Source organism: Protopterus annectens, chromosome 1.part0 (assembly GCF_019279795.1).
Source record: "Protopterus annectens isolate FY-2018-M chromosome 1.part0, PAN1.0, whole genome shotgun sequence".
Taxonomy (NCBI): Eukaryota; Metazoa; Chordata; order Ceratodontiformes; family Protopteridae; genus Protopterus; species Protopterus annectens.
Window position 1 is genome coordinate 441,602,540 of NC_056725.1, and position 18,405 is coordinate 441,620,944.

Genomic DNA, 18,405 nt, shown 5'->3' on the forward strand with positions numbered 1-18,405 from the left:
TGTACAGGCCTGGGGGTGTTCTTCACGTAACATGTAACCTGGAACACACCTTATCCTAAAAGCTGTGTGGTGCTTGCAAGTAAGGCCACACACATCAGTAGCACTACATACCTAGGTAGGGGTTCTAGTCTCAGTTTTGCCAAGTTAGAGTGTGTGTGTATGTGACAGAATCTACTTCTGTTTGCAGAATATTCATGTCCCAGAAGGCCTTTTGTCCGAGAACTCCCTGGCATATGCTAACATTTCACAGGTATCATCCTGTGGAAATACATTCCATCACAACTAGTGTTAGATTTGCAAATGCCCTCTTCTCCACTGTATAAGTGTACAGCAATACTGGGGTTGGCATATATAGCTGGATGTGGCTCTTGTGGACACAGCCACCATCACTGCAGTTACTGTTGAGTGTATCCCCCTGCTTAGCTGGCTGTAATACTATACAGTTCATGTTAACAGGTTAAGTAGTTGTCTATCCCACTATTTGCAGTTCTACAACAGCTCTCACCCTCCAGAGGGTAGGGCTGTGCCACCCACACCAGCACACCTATGTTTACTGAGTTGAGGATTGCACTACATTGTGGAAGGGGACATATAACCTGCCAGTACCATTGTCAGTGACATTAAACTAGCAGACTGCTTATTACCCAATGTGTTGTTGTGCCTATTCTGACTTGATAGAATTACATAGGCTAAAATGGATTCCTTACACAGGTACATTTATCCATGTGTACAGTATTCTCTATGTATTGCATCAGCACCAAAGCCTCTGTGTGTTTATGTGTGTTATGCACAAACGTGGTATGTACCACCCAGTACACTTACCATTGTCCACTGTAGAAGGACTGCTGACATCAGCCACCATGCACTCGCTTGTATACACCACCCCCAGACCTATCAGCCATGTGGCACATGCATAGAAACAAATTTCAATATTTATCAAACAATAGGGCATATGTCCCAACAGTAGAGTCAATTGTACACATACCCAATGAGATGTGTATTTAGATTATTGTTGCAGATATGGTGGGGGGGGAGAAAGATGTGAATTAACAACTTGTATATCCCTGTAGTTCTCAATACTTTTTTTAGTCACTGCTGTAATCTGTACCTTTCAGGTATTATTACACTAATCTATGGCCTTAGTTTGGACAGTGGTATGTTTGTAGACAACTATATACGTGAACTGTGTTTTACCTGCAGTATACACCTCTTACCTGGTATACCTTTATAGGTATTGCTTGTTGACACTACCTGACTGTTTCTACGCATATTTCGAGATTCTAGGTTGATGTTATGGACATACCTCTCAATCTCTTATTGTACACACTCTGGGCAAGTCTTGAAAACATGCAAGTGAAACTGGGACATATTTTGACAATTGCCCTCATAAATCTTTGGTGAGTTGCTACAATGACAGGTTTGTTTTCATATACATTTTCTGAATATTTATGTCTTACAGTCAGTTATATGTCATTAAATCCTGCCTATATGTCAGAGATCATCACACTGATTTGCCAGGGGGATAGGGTAACAGGCAGTGGATATGGGCCAATTATCTGGACATTCTGGACAAATCTATACAGTTGAGAGGTATGATTCTGCATACAGCTTACTACCACTCCCAAGATTTGAACCATGGTTGTGTCTGCTAAAAATAAAACAGTGTACATCACAGTTGAGTATGCTATTTAGATATTGCTGTGTATCTCTTCTCTGATTTCTGTATATAAGTCTGCTGTGGTTTTACAATCTGACCTTGTAATTACAACATTCTTATACAGAGATTCCTAGACAGTTTTATTATGTAGCACAGTGTGGATGACAGTGATGAGTAATACATTATTATTCAAAAAAACTGCAACACTAGCACTGCCATACAATACCAGACTAAACAGTACCAGCCCAGGATTTCAATCTTTTATTTCCAGGCACAGTTTTCTTATCTGACAGACCTGTGGAGGGAATGTTTGTTAACACTACCTGAATCTTGCTACACATATTACCATATTCTATGTTATTATTATGCACATATGACTCACTCTGTTACTGCACACACTCTGGTCATAGCTTCACAACATGGGGGTAGAGATGGGACATACTTTGCATATTATTCTCATAACATTTTGGTGAGTTGTTAGAGTAACAGGTTTGTTCTTTTAGATATATTTCTGATGGTTATAGGTTTATAGGTTCATAGGTTCATAGGTAGGTACTAGGCTATCTGCCCGAAGGCATATATTAGCCCAGCCACGTTGTGCGGTATTCACCGCCCCTTTGGTTAGTTCCCTAGGCCCTTGATCTAGCAGCTAGTACCCTTGGCCCCTATCTAGTAGAGTTGTTGGTATGATCATTGGTGTGAACTTTCTGTTACCCATCCATTCGTCAAGGTTCTTCTTGAAGAGTGATAGTGAGGGGCTCTGTCTTATGTAGACTGGGACCTTGTTCCATAGCAAGGGAAGTCTTTGTGAAGGGAATCTATCCCTCCAGCATGTTCTATTCATTGTTGTGCTGAGGTTTATATCCCTAGAGCATGTAGTTTGAGTAGATTTGGTTTTGCTAAGATGGAGCATGTTCTGGGTTGGACATGGCTCTGTATGTTAGACAGAGATTGCCTCTGAGAAGGCGGTATGCAACAGATAAAAGCCTTAGTTTTTTCAATCGTGCTGCATAGGGCAACTGTTTGAGGCCAGTAATCCTCTTAGTGAGGTACCTCTGTGGTCTCTCCAGCTGCGGGAAATGCCTAGTCAGGTACATTCCAATTGATGCATTGGACTCAATAATGGGTCTGATGAGGGAAGAGTAGAGGGGCACCACTACATCTTAGATCTTGATGCGAACCCTTTCATGATCAGATGGGTCACATAGAAGGATTTTAACCACCTTGGCAACATGATTATCAAAGGAAAGCTGACTATCTACTTGGGTCCCTAGATCCCTTATTACTTCTTCAGATTTCAGGGGGTTACCTCCTATGTGGTAGTTCGTGGGTACTCTGTTTTTTCCAAAGGGGATTACTACGCATGTTTTAGCATTTAGCTTGAGACCATGGCTTTGACACCATGCATCAGTCTCATTAAGGCCCTTCTGGAGGATATCCATGTCGGCCGGAGACTCTGTTATAACACCCAGTTTGCAGTCGTCCACAAACTTGGTCAGCCACAGCCCTTCATTGCTTGCCTGTACTTCTGAGAAGTATATGCCAAACAGGAGGGGCCCCAGGACAGAGCCCTGAGGCACACCACTCATTACTGGTCTGGATTCGGACATAGATCCTGCTACTCTTACTTTGTGGGATCTGTCTGAGAGCCAGTTTGTGATCCATCTTGTGACGTACGGGTTTATGCCCAGGTTGGTGAGTTTATCAATAATAACCGAATGGGGAATAGTGTCAAATGCTTTAACAAGGTTGAGGTAAGCCATGTGTACCTCCTTTCCCTTATCTATAGCCTGAGTAACTGTCTCAAAGAAGTCCACCAGGTTCAGGAGGCATGATCTGCCCTTAACGAAGCCGAACTGTGTGAGGTCAAGTGTTTGGAGGTTCCCAATCTCTCCATTTATGAGTTCCATAATGATCCGCTCCATTGCCTTACAGATCAGACTGGTCAGGCTTATTGGTCAGTAGGTCCCAGGGTCATTTGTGGGCCCACCCTTGTGCAGTGGAACCACCGTTGCTGTGCACCATTCTATGGGCACTTATCCTGTCGAGAGGCTGAGACTGAACAGGGTATTCAGATGCGGGGTTAATTCATTTTGGAGCTTGCGTATGACACAGCCCGGGACACCATCTGGTCCCACAGAGGCAGTGTTTTTAGCTTTAGATAGAGCCTTATTAACCAACCTATCAGTAATAATTGGGGTTACACAATTCCTTGGAATAGTAGTAGGCCCTGTAGGTGGTGAGGGGGGAGGGGATTTACACTGAACCTATCAGCCAAGATGTTGGCAATGTCAGTGGGGTCAGTGTATTTTGTTCCATTTTGTACTAACTCAGAACAGACCTGAGCATTGCCATTTAGGTTTTTGACGTAACCATAGAAGGCCTTATGGTTATCCTTGGCATCCTTGGCAACCTTCTTTTCGAAATTGGCTTTAGTTGACTTGATGAGGGCCCTCAATTTCTTACTAATGCTGATCAGGGATGATTTTTCTACTTGAGATTTGGCCTTTTTTTGTATAAGTCTCCTCCTTTATTGTATAGTTTGCTTATGGCCGGGGTCCACCAGACTGGTTTCTTCTTGCTTGAGGAAGGAGTCTTGGTTTTATTTGGGATAGCACGGTCCATGCAATCCTGAAGATGTATATAAAGTGCCTTGGTGTAGGATTCTGCATCCTGGATATCATTATCCTTCTGCAAGGGAATAGTGAAGCTTTCACTTCTGATGCAAGTAGTTTGAAGTTTGCTTTGGAAAGGTTTTTTACAATGGTTTCTTTGACTGGGGGAGGTGGAGGGGTGAGGATGTCCAGGGTTATCAGTTTGTGGTCTGATCTGACCAGAGAGGGAGTGATAACGGGTGTTGTACAATGGGCGCCCATATTTGTGATGAATAAATCCAATATATTGTCCCCTCTAGTGGGCGAACATACCAGTTGTTCAAGGGCATTTGAATTTATAAATTCTATGAACCGCTGGGCATAGGAGTTAGAACTTTGGTAGTTTGCCCAGTCTATATCAGGGTAGTTGAAATCATCCAAAATTATGGTGTTGGGTAGGACCTTTATATTTTCCAATGCCTCAAGGAAAGCTGAGTGAGCATCTTGGGACATGGTGGGTGATCTAGAACAGGCTATGACTTGAAATGTGGTTTTGCCTGCTGATAGTTGCACATGGATTATCTCTGGGGCATCATGCTGCGTCACTTACCTGGAGATGTGGGTATCCTTGATGAATAGGGATATACCTCCGCCCTTTGTACTGTGATCTGGTAACTGAGGCCGGAAGGTATGATATGAATTGTAATCTGGTAGTGCTGGGGTGCTCTCTGGAGCCTTGAACCAGGTTTTCGTCACTGCACAAACATTGATTTTCTCCATACTGAGGAGTGCCTTGAGTGCATGCATTTTGAGGTTGAGACTTCTGGTGTTGAGTAGCATTACCCTTAGTTTTTGGTTACCTGTGCTGGTTACAGTGGTTGGTTTGTTCTTTGAGCCTTGCCTAAAAAAGGCACTATGGGGACGGCAACAGCCTTGGCCAGTATTCGAAAGCCTAGGGGTGACAGGTGCAAACCATCTCTGGCAAAACAGCGAGGCTTGTCTATCATGTCATCCCAGGCAGACAGACACTGGATCCCCTTAGAATGATGTCTGACAATCAGTTGTATGTCATTATTTGCTGCCTAAACTTCTGGGATCATCCCATTGATTTGCCAGGGGAACAGGGTGACAGGCAGGAAAATTAAGCCAATTATCTGAACTTTCTGACAATATCTGTACAGTTGAGAAGTATAATTCTGCATACAGCTTACTTCCCCTCCCAGGATTCGTACCATGGCTGTATCTGCTAAAAATACAACAGTTTACAGCTCAGTTGAATGTGCTATTTGGATTATGTTGTGTATCTTTTCACTGTTTTCTGTCTAGGTCTCTGTCAGTTGTACAATATGTCCTTGTGATTACAACAGTTGTATACAGACATTCCTACACATTTTATTTATGTAGCACAGTGTGGGTAACAGTGCTTAATACAACAGTACTATTAAGAGAATGCAACACTACATTACTATATGATACCAGAGTAAACACAAGCAGTCCAGGAGTTAGACCTTTATTGCTAGGCTGTTACCCGTTTATTTACATACAACCTATATGAGACTCTTCCTTGCATACTGTCTGGTTTATTCTGTACATCCCATACACAATACAGGTTTTATACTGGAAATTAACTTTCTACTACTTTTAGATTTTTTTCTTATGACAGTACATGCTAGATTATTACTAACCTGCCTCTTGATGCAGCTTCTGCAGCCTACAGGCATGGGCTTCCTGATTCACAACCCACTCATGCTGCTGCTGTCAAAGACATAAGAGGAATATTTAGCCATACCTATCCATAATATACATGAGCTGGCAATTATTAAACAGGTAGTAGAATGAGCACTTACACACTGCTGGGACATCACCCCTCTGGCTAGCTTCTTGGATCCACTGATCCAAGAGCTCCCTCTTCCTCAGTTTCAGGTCGGCATGGTGATGCCTGACCTGCTCACCAGTTCGAGGGACGCCAGTGGCACTGGTAAGATCATGGGCAAGATGGTCCCAGGCTTCCGCTTTACATTGGGAATCCTGGTACTAGCCCTGCAGCAGTATCTCTTCATGGTCTTTTATCAGGAGTCTTCCCATGACTTTGGACTCCTGAATGCCCCAGCACTGCGCTTGGAAGCACGATCCTTCTCCAACACCAGCCATAGTGCCTACAGGAGGAAGCTGCAACCAGTTATGAGATGTATTCCCACCTGTGTGGTTTAAATTGGGCCAATTTCCCACACTTTGCCATGATTGGATGGATTTGAAAATGCTAAGCTATAGGCAAACCTGCTTACCTAAGGTTGGCATTGCTTATAGGGGTATACCAATGGGCACATCGATTTAGCTGGGCTACGCATTGCTTACACTTAGTAAACAGAGGTGTGCAATGCTTAGCATTGCTTATTTTTAAATTTGCACACTATTTGCTGTTTGGCATTGATTTATCATTCATTACATGTTATATATGTGTTTGGTATCTGTGATTCATGTGTATGTACACTGTATGGGGTACTTGTGTTTATTGGGGGATTTCACCACTTTGCTACAATGACACCTCACATTTGGACTTAATACAGTACTCCAGTTTACATATATATGTTATGTAGTAGGTTATACAACATAAAACTGTTTATAGATTCCTTTCATATATAATTTTTTTTTTGCTATAGTGAGGATCTGTTTGGGTATACCTCACTTTTATTTACAGCTGTGATGGCTCACTGGTTAAATGCTATGACTATAGTGTACAGGGTCCTGGGTTCAAGACCTGCAAAGCCTGTTTATTTTGTTGCTGGGCAGAATAGGGGCTGTTGGATACATAGTGATTAAAGCACTTTTAAGCAGTTGTAAGTGGGTTTGCACAACGGTAAGCTTAGGTTATACAGCTTAAGTAGGTTATACTGCAAAAAAATGTTCATATATTGCTTTCACATGGAAAATGGAATTTATTACAGTAAGGATCGAACCAGGAATGACTGCTCACAAAGTGAATGCTCTGACCACCACACTATAGCACTACTGCTTCAAGTGAATGTATCTTGCTATTTATTTTCTTGTGCTATTTAAGCTACAGTATGCGTAGCTAAGCAATGGGCAAACCCGCGCACCTACTGTTAAATTTAATCTGTTTGATTTTAAAATATTCTCTACTGTTATTTTCTCTAGGAAAGGACAGATTACACTTACTGCTGTGGACTCCTGCATGCATCTGCACATTTGATAGACATCCTAGCAACCCCCCATACCTCTCAACTGCTTCATGCAACATATCTGGACAAAGCTTGACAAAATGAGGTACAACTAGGGACATATTTTAAATATTGCTCTTATAAACTTAGGTAAGTTGCTAAAGTAACAGAATCTGTTTTAATATAATGTTTCTGATGGATTTGGTGTCTGAAACTCAAATGTATGCCATTATTTAATGACTTCAATCCCAACATCATCCCCCACTGTTTTCCGGGACAAATGGGGTACAAGCCAACTGTATGGGTGAAAAATCTGGACATTCTGTGAAGATCTGTACAGTTGGGATGTATGCAACCCCCTATGAGCATTCTCGGTCATTGTAATTGCCGAACGACAGTTGGGGTATGTGTAGTGTGAGAGCTCTGTTCTCAGACACACACCCTACACTATGCATGGCGCGCTGCCCTGCTGCTCTTAAACGGTCATTTCCATGCAGGATTAAGCTATTCCTGCACAGAACCTTACTGAATCCTGGGGAATATATAGTAAGATTCAAGGAATACCAAAATGATGCATTTCTTCACAAGAAAGAATGATATGTAGCTAATAATTAGTACTACATGTGTAGCATGGAGTGATACAGTGGAGAATTCAAATGTATATAATAGACTTAAAGCAGTTGTTGGAAAAGTTAGTCAATCAAATATTTATTGAATGTAAAATATTGGTTCAGGAGTACTACATCACAGCATAATTTTATAATACCCCCTCAGGCACAATGCAGAGGTTGCTGAACAACACGCTCAAGTTACTGGACTACAAAACAAAACAAAACAAAAAAATATTCTTGCATAGTTGTAAAAAGTAGGCTGTGTATGACCTAAAATCTATATATGCTGCAATACCTGTACTAGCAACGTGGAAGCTATAAAGTCAGTTTTGTGTTGGGTCAGGCATTAACATATCTGGGGATTGTTGGTAAAACACAAAGAAATGAGCAGACCAAACTAAATGGCTTAACAACCGGCATCTTCATTTTTACTTGCTTATATTGGTAAGCAATCAGCAATGTAGTTCATTTTCATGCCTTAGGTGGTAAAGTCCTACACTTTTATCTTTGAAATTTAGCAGTATATGTATGTCCTTGAAAATAAAATGAAGGTGAAATAAAGACATGATTCAGCCAGTGTAAGAGGTACTGCTCATTGAAACTAAAACTTTAGAAAGACAAAGAGAAAAAGGAATAAAGGAAAGAAGAATGGCTGGATGTGGCAAGAGAAAGTTAAGCTGCAGACTGAAGTATTCAGGATCAGAGGAAAGGGATTCACAACGTATAATTACTAATGGGGTGGTGGGAGAAATGTTGTAGAATATGAAAAAAAAAACATCAGAAGGAATAAACACTACTTCTGAACTGTAAGAAGGCTATCTTATCACTGAGTAGAATGTGTACTTTATATAGAACATACAGTCGTGTATGCAGAAGGTGACAGTAGCCCTTAAGTTCTTTAAAACATTCTGTTTCTGTGTTTGCTTATTTTTAGTCAATTATGTGTCACTTAAATACTGTTTATTTATTATTCCTTTTTATTAGTTGATATTTTGATTCTGCTGGAGTCCTGGTAACTATTTTCCATGGACATCTGTGTATATACTAGTTTCCGATAAAAAGTTGCATAAATGCAGAAAGAGCACATTTTATTTGCATTATAAATAATTATTCATGTCTGATATTTAGAAAAGCAATCTAGGTACAGCATCTGCTTTCCGTATCACTAGAGAGACTATGGCTGTAGTAGAAATGCATTGTACCATTAACAATACGTTTTTAACTCACTAAAGTGAAAAACATTTTAGATTCTGCACCTTGTCACATTGGTTACTCCCTGAAGTCCAAATGCTTAAAGTTAGTACCAAGTTAAAACTCTGATTATTTTGATGTAATTTTTATTACATCATATTTCTGAGCACTAGTATTAGGACCAACTTTAATCATCAATTTTGTCTGTGTAAATGCAAGTATGTAGGGAAGCAGTTTCATTCAGTTGAAAGATATTAAAAATCGTTCATCTTGGTTGGTGCCTTTCTCTCAACAACTGCACTCGACAACTATGATTTGCATATATCGCCACCTTCTGGTTAACTTTATATAGCACATTTTGTCATAAAATAAAACTAGAAGTAGCTGTAATGGCATGGTTCCATAGACAGGTCTTACCAGTGATTAACTTAGATGTTAAAAGGCTTGAAAAAAAACTTTGTTTAATAAAGAAACATTGTATAATACTTCCTACACAGCTTGCTTGATCATAGCAGGGCTATTCCTTCTAAGAAACTAAATTCAGACCTAAAATTCACATTATTAATTGCTCCTCTAAAATATACTTTAGAATCTGTATTTTATTTGCATCAAATTAAGTTCTTTTCTAAATTCTGTCTTCAATATCATGTTAGCACTTCAAAGGGATCTTAGCCTTCATCCTTAAGATGAGCTATCATTAACATAAACAGCCAAGACAAGGTCACCTTCTCATCAGCTATACAACTCACTTCAAATTTAAATATGTTAATGTGAGCTGAGATGTTACTACTACTTCTGAAAATATACTTAGAGAAGATTAATGTCTGTTTATGCCTTATATACTATTTTATCACATATGTACCTCAGTTAGCAAATGACTTGGTTACAAATTTGAAGAAAATCTTGAATAAGCTCATTCTGGATTAATATCATTTAATATATGTCTACATCACTTTCTTGGCTGGCATTTTGTGTTACAAGTTTGAAATGTATTGAAGTAAACTATACGTTAAGGCCCCATATATTCAGAAAAAAATTCAGACTTGAAAGCACTGGTACAATAACTAAATGATCTTGTTATATACCTCATATTTGCAATGCTTTCATACTACTTAACTAAAATAATACAGCTATTATGAAAAAGTAGTTTCGTATTGTTTATAACATTCTGTATGAGTTCTTAAGTGATGTTTGTTGTATGTTACATATATTTAATGTTTTCTGTATTTTTATCCTCTAGTATATGTATTCATTTTTTGTATGTCGTTTTGAAAAAAAGACTGTTATGATGAAGCAACATACTCATGAAGTATAAATTAAGGACCATGTAGAAATATATCAAATGTAAATACAACAATATACCGAAGCCTAAAATAATGCAAAAATGCAGAAAGTGAGTGTATCTTTACATCCTACTTGAAATTTATTTCAGTTTTACAGGCTACTTGACACATTGTACTATGTAACACCAACTTTCTGAAAGTTGATGGGCTGAATGGACACAAAAAAATGACAGAACTTCAAAAGGGCAAAAAACTCATCTTTGCTTGCTTTTTGTAAGAGGTCAAGTTTCTCATTCTGCACTCCTGAATGTATATGTACCAATATCTTGGGTATGCCATTGTGAAGAAGAGAGAAATCTCCCTAAACAAGTGAATCATTGTTGGCACACACGTAGAACCTTCACTGGCAAATGTTTCCTGTGGGAAATAGTGTTCAATGTTATGCCATTCATCTTTTCTTTCCATAAGCTACTCAAGTATTTTTGTCTTTAACATGTGGAAGGGATCACTACTTAACATTCTGAATTCTTTAATATCCAGCACAGAGAGCTACAAGTCATACTTATACAAATATATATATATATATATATATATATATATATATATATATATATATATATATATATATATATGCCTCTATATATTACATTACCTACTGAATGCCATGAGCTAGAGTGCCTGCAGGAATTGTGTAAGAATTGAATGTAGCCAGTCACTGTTTTGCTGGCAGAATTCAAGATTTATGCCAATGGCTCTTCAGTCATAACATACAGGAAATTCAGTGTATATGCAGTTTAAAAGCACTGGGGTCATAAACTACCCAAAAGGTTTCTGAGTTTTTAATGCATTGTAAAAGAAAAAGTTGCAACTTTGCTGAGTTTAAACCACAGTTGTGCAACTGTGAGAAAATAAAAGTATAATACAGTACTAAAAATCAGCAGTGTAATGTTATTTTCAATTCTGGTTATATTGTTTAGATGAAATAGCTAAGTTGTAAGTATCAAATATTAATTAAAAATAATTAAAACAGCAGTACCACTGTACAATTACTAAAAGTAATGAATGAGGGTTAGCATAATGGTCTTTAAATCACAGATGCAAAGTACAGGTTTTGATTCTAACCTCTGGTTATTGTCTGTGCTAGCCTAGTGTTTACCTATAAACCTTTGAACACTCTAGCAAAGAACACAGAAAAAACAGTGTGCACTGTTTTGCCTTGATGGCCATGTTCCAGCTACTTAAGCAATAACCCACATTTGGGTGTGGGTAATGCTAGATTTACCCATGGTTGGTGTGGTTTGGTCATGAGAGTGAAGCCCGAGTGGCCAAACAAAGACAACCATGGGTAAATCTAGCATTATCCACACTCAGATGTGGATTATTGCTATTATACAATGACATTATTTAAGAAAAAAATACTTACTTTTCTTAAATTATGCCTTTGTATAATACCTGCGTGGTGCCCTTCCATGGTTTTCCGCTATCATGGGGCTTTTTCTGATGTACTGCGCATGCGTATGCTTATGCAGTACATCAGAGCTGTGTTGAGGAAGCAATGGAGAAAGGAAGATTTCCATTGATTTTAACATAGCGAGATATCTTTAAAAAAAGCAATGGAGAAAGGAAGATCTCAGTTGTTTTTTTTTTTTAAGATATCTCGCTGTGTCAAACATATAACATAGCAAGATTACAGCAATGGAGATCTTCTGTTCTCTGTTGCTACCTAACAGAAACGAAAAAAATCAAGACTTATACTAATGGAAAAAGTCCAGGTGACCGGACCTTTTTCCATTAGTATAAGTCAAATTTACAACGGGCACGTTGGTTGGGCTGGCCAATCAGCGTGCACGTTTTGGAATACTTATCGGTAGTCATTGTATAATCTGCCATAACCTTTGAAATGCATTCATTCAGAAGCATAGGACTGGTGCTGAGTTTGCAGCACATATCTAGCTTCATGATCTAATGGATCAAGCCTTCATCAATGATGTTTACAACTTCTAATGTGATGAGGCAAATATCCTCTTGTGGCTTGGGCCATAACTGAAAAAAAAAATCACGTATCTGTTTACCAAAAAAGATAGATAGACAGACAGATAGATAGATCAATCAATAGACAGATTGATAAACAAATACAAGAATATTTCTATCATTTCACTTTTTAGATAGTTGTGTTTCTCTGTACATTGTACCTCACAGAAGATAAATAAAAACATTAAAAAATTAGAGCTGAAGCTAGGAGGTGAAAAAGTCAACAGTGGCTTATACATGTAGAATCCTGCATGATGCACTGTGTATGGCACTGACTGCATGGTTCACAGATGACCATGTGCTCAGGCTTAGTGAACCTCATATACAAGTAGGCAGGGTATAAACATTGTGTATGGGGTCAAAAACATCAATGTCAGTAAAACAAAAATAGAGCTTTAAAACATTCCATAAAGGCATTTGATGTGTGTCAAATGGCTGGTGATCTACTGTGTAAGGTGAGTAAACAGTGCACATATTCAGGAATTAAATTATCCTTGAACCTTGAACATCTGTTTAAAGATAATTTGCAACCATTTATAGTGCACTTGATGGAAAAAGTATTTGGTTGGAAGACGATGATGCTGCCTTTTGGCAGTAGAATCCAAATATTAAAATGTGGATATTCCCCAAAGTTTTGTTCATCTTTAGACACCTATCCATCACTACTTGTGCCCACTAAATAAGTAGGATTCAGGAAATTTTATTTGATCTGATATAGAATGGGAAGGCCTCTTGGATTAGTAGATAAAAGCGTTATTTACATATCACTGTTTGAGGGTTTGGAGTTCCAAACATCTATGGCTATCAGTTTTCAACAATATGGTAGTTTTATGTCAGAGCCAGACAAGTGTGAAACTTACTGTGGTAAAATGCTGAGCTATGTCTTAATATGAAACACAGTTATGGGCGGTTGCTTACCCCTTCATATAAAATTTTGGACACGGCGAGATGGATTATTGGTATAATCATAGTCTTGACAAGAGCAGTAGGAAGGCAAGTTTTCTGTTACCACTAGAGTGTCTGTGGAATAATCCTCCTGTATTGGAGGGTGATCAACCTGTCTCAAAGCAGAACTGGATCTTAGTGTGTATAATCTATACACACAATGTGAGGAAAGACAGCAGTCCATATATTGGTGGCAATTTCTGAAGCTATTGGCTAGCCTACTATATTTGGTTAGAACAAGAAAACCAATAAGTACTGAAAAGTGCCAATAAGATACTGCACATTATGGAGTAGGTTTCTAACTATAGAAGGCAGCCATGGTTGAAGTTATTGTACAACCTGACACAGAGTGATCAAAACTCTCACTTAGCTGATACGTTGCTTAGGTGCCACAACATGCTTACATATAGGATGGTTTTTCATGTGTGAGTCTAATGCCATCATAGGTTGCAGTGACAAAATCTTGATGATTGGATGGGAGATAGGAAATTCACCCCGGGGATCACTTCTGTGGCTCTGCTTGACAGGGGCACAGGAAAATAATTTTCTTGGGTGGCAAAAGCCAGGGTACCATTTGGCTAGGCTTATATAGGCCCTAGGGCCAATAGCCTAGTACCTACCTATGAACTTATGAACCTCTGACATTGTCACAGTAAAGATTTTATATTTGTGTCATTTTGCCCTCCTTCAAATGTTCAAACGAAGGCATAGTGATAGTAACTCTTGCTGTCTTCACCATTAGTAGAATGATAATTATTTTCATAAGGCCAGGTCCTGTCATGACGTTTCTCATATATGCATACCCTTATAAAAGGAGTAAAGACCAGGTCCTGTCATGAGGTTTCTCATATAAGGCATACCCTTATAAAAGGGGCAAAGACCAGGGCAGAATGGCCTTACCTAATAAGAAAGATTACATGCTCTGGCTTTTTGCTGTTTTGGTTTCATATTCTCATCTTGGCAGAAACAAATTCTTTTGGATTATAAGGTCTACATTTTTGTCAATGATTTGTCTATTTTTTTAATATCTCTAAAACGATCCTTTATGTACAATAAATTCTGGACTAATAAAAAATGCAGCTGAGAACCAGTCAATAATGATGGAAATACATAGCAGAAAAGATATATTAGGCAATACAGACAAGTTGATAATGACATTAGATGACATAGTGGAAATATGGAATGAGAGATAACACTATGTTTACTAGAATATTTGGTATAGCAAAAATTAATATCACCAATAGAAAATCAAGTGATTCAGATCCATTTTTGAAGGCAGTTTTAAATATTCCTCTTGAAGTACTTTAAGCAGCTCTGGAGTCCTTATCTTTGAAAGAATACAAGCTGGATAAAAATAGTTCAAAGAAGAAAAATGAGAATAGCGGCATGGTAGACAGCCGCCACTGGAGCTATTTAGAAACAGACCAGAAGAGCCTTTGAGAATCTCTGATTGCAATGCAAGGAATACAGAATATGGATACTGTTTTGTAAAAGAAAAGGAAACATTTAAAGATGCATGGTTTACAGCTAAGACAGGATTTCAGGAAGAATTATTTTACAGAATTAGTTGTGAATAATAGGACCACATTTGTTGAAGAGGTAATTTAGTAACAAGCTGTGAAATGTGACTAGCATAAGACATTTCTTATGAGTGGAGAAAAAATAAAAGGTTGATTTAATGTGATCCTCAACTTATCCAGTATGCCGGGGAAAGAACTCTCGAGATGAGTCAAGTGATAACTTAATCTATGGTGCTAAAAGTAGTTTTATGTCTTTCTTTTAAATGTAAGGGGATTATAGACCAGTTATCAGAATTCCAGCACCGAGGATAAATTGATCCAAGAAAGTGTGAAAATCTGTAGTGTAGAACAAAATGGACTGAGTTTCCCTGGGATTCAATAAAATCCATGTAGACTGTGCAAAGCCTACATGGAGTTTACATGTGTGCAAGGTGATGTGTAGTGTGCAACACTGCTCATTGCATATTCATGTCGCACTCCATATTTAATTGTAAATAAGTGAGGTTTTGGGGATGGCAACAGTGTTACTGGCCAGGAAACCATGCAAGCAAACATGGATAGCAATCCTGTTTAAATCAGAGCACTGAAGGTCCTCTGTTTTGTGCAGAATGCCACAGTGATAACCAGGCTTAACAGATAGTTCTCAATCTCTTAGTACAAGGCATCTGGACAAAGGCCAACATAATGGAGGGACAATGACCCAGAAATAGGGACATATTTAACATATTTGCTCTTTAGCAACATGCTAAAATAATCAAGGGTTTGTCTTAAGATGCATGTTCTGAAGGATTTGAAGTCTGAAACTCAAATGTATGTAATTATTGACTCACATCAGTCCTAAGATCATCCCAGTGATTATGTCCTCTGATGTGGATGTCCTTCATATACTCAGTAGCTGTGTTACATACAAGGGAGTAGTCAGCACTGTGACCACATGCTGGTGGATGTTACACTTACCTTCTACCATAGGACACAGGTCCCATACCTATTGGTCTGATTATAGGGTATGATGTCTACATTATACCTGGGTTGTGTGTTTGTTTTTATGACATAATAGATCCCCCCATGTTTTCTTGTTATTCCAGGTTTTGTCATGGCTATGACAGCAGTCTTTGATGTGTGTTGATACTGTTTGCATTATACTAATATCACAGTTGGAGTTAATGATTGCCCACGATCTGTAGTCTTTCAGGCAGCTGTTTGGACACATGATGTATATGTCATCTGTGATCTCCAGAACTTAAATAATGGACAGGAAAGAGCCTAGCAGACAACCCTGATGTACAGACCTGATCACTGTACCTGAGATATAGGTCACTTCACATGTCAACATATTTAAATGCTATGTATGGGATACACTGTTTTACCCACTTGGAGATATAGGTGTATATGGCCACATCTGCCAGTGATGAGTGAATATCTCAGTGTGGAGTTGTGTCAAATGCCTTGGGCTTGTCAAGTTCAAAAGGTTAATAGTATTGTCATCATGCATGCCCTTGATGACCTCTTTGTGGATATCTAACAGATGCTAACAAGTGTAACAGACATGAAGTAGCATTAACAACTCACAGAGGTCTTTTGCACATAGCCAGAATATGACTAGTGCCGTACATGATGACCTGCTGGCCTACCTTACAGATGCAGAGAGTCAGGATGTGTATATACATGTATGCATTGGGTGCTGCCCTCCCCCAGCTCACATGGATGCATGTTGAAAACACCTTTCTACAGCAACATAGTCTGTGTGTAGGGTGTGTTGAAGTGGTTATTCAACCATGTTAGGAAGGTGTATGTGATGAGTCACATGATTGGCGATCTGTAAAGGTGTCACAGCACATTGGTTCTGTGTGATAAGCCTGGATGAAGGTAAGACAGTGCATAATGGCTATCCTCAACTGGCCTAGAGTTTGAACACAATCCCCCACACAGAGATTATTGAGAAACTCTCCCAGCTGGGGATTAAACCTCATGTCATTAGATGGGTAACCAACTGGCTCCCTGAGAGAACACAATGCTGTGAAAGTTGGTGAATCAACCTGTACCAGTAGAGCTGTCACCACTGGGGTACCCCAAGGATCTGTGCTTAGCTATCTACTGTTTGAAATCTATTTCTTGACAGTTCAAACTAAAGTATACAACCTTTAGCTTAACACAGTTGCTGGTTCTTGCATATTGGGTGCAATTATTGAGTCCACCTATGGTGATAACTTACTACAGGAGGGTCAAACACAAACAAATGATTGCCAACAAAGCCATATGGTCTACAAATAAATGTAAAATTGTATCTTTATTTTGGCCTTCTGCAAAGTGGAATTCCCTGCTAATTACAGCATTGACAACAGTCCCACTCTGCTGAAACCCAGTGATGCAAGCACTGAGAACACATGTACATAGCACTCTGAACTTCGACCAAGTGTCCACACTGGTATTCAAAGCCTAGGTGCTGCACATTAGAAGTCATGCCATTGTATGCAGATCTCTGGATTATATTATAGCACTGTACTCAAACCTCATCAGAACACAAATATAGAGTATAATGTTCTCTTTTGCATGTACTTCACCAGACAAATGCATCAGCAGGAGAGATCACATGGGTTACTCATCAAGATAGCACAGGAGCTACAAACCATGCCATGATGTATGTGGATAGGCTGAAATCCATGTCACTGTAATCTGTATTGTATAGGATGAGGTGACTTCTGCCTGGCCTCCAGGCAAGTCTCTGACCCTGCCCTAGTGAGAATTGTACACATCCACAAATCAGATATAGCTGATGACATACATCAGTAATGTCTGGTGAAGACAATATGTCAATAATATTGTCTCACATGCTGGTATAAAAGGCTCTCTGTAATGTCAAGCAAATGCACACAAACGCACACACACCCCAGTTGACTGCAGTGGGAATAGAATCCTAGTTATCTAATTACACAGGCTACAGAACTCTACATTTAAGGCAAGCACCACAGCTCTAGTCTGAGTTGGAGTGTCTTAGAAAACACTTTATAGCTGATGACATCAGCTGTATCCAGTGAGGAGAATATGGTAATAACAGTGTCTGCTGAGAAGAAAATGGCAGTAACAGTGTCCCACGTGCTGGTGTAAAAGGCTCTCTGTAATGTCAAGCAAGTGCACACACACACACACACACACACCACAGTTGACTCCAGTGAGCCTACAACTTTACCTAAGTACACAGACTGCAGAACTCAGTACATTACGCAAACACAATGGCATAAGTCTGACTTTTAGAAGACTACAGGTGACGTTATAGTGGATGACATCAGCAGTGTACATTGGAGAGATGATGCTGGGAGGCTTGAATGAAATGGATGTGTAGGCATGTACAAATATCAAAACATTGTCAATCCATGGGATTGTAGCAGTAACTTCA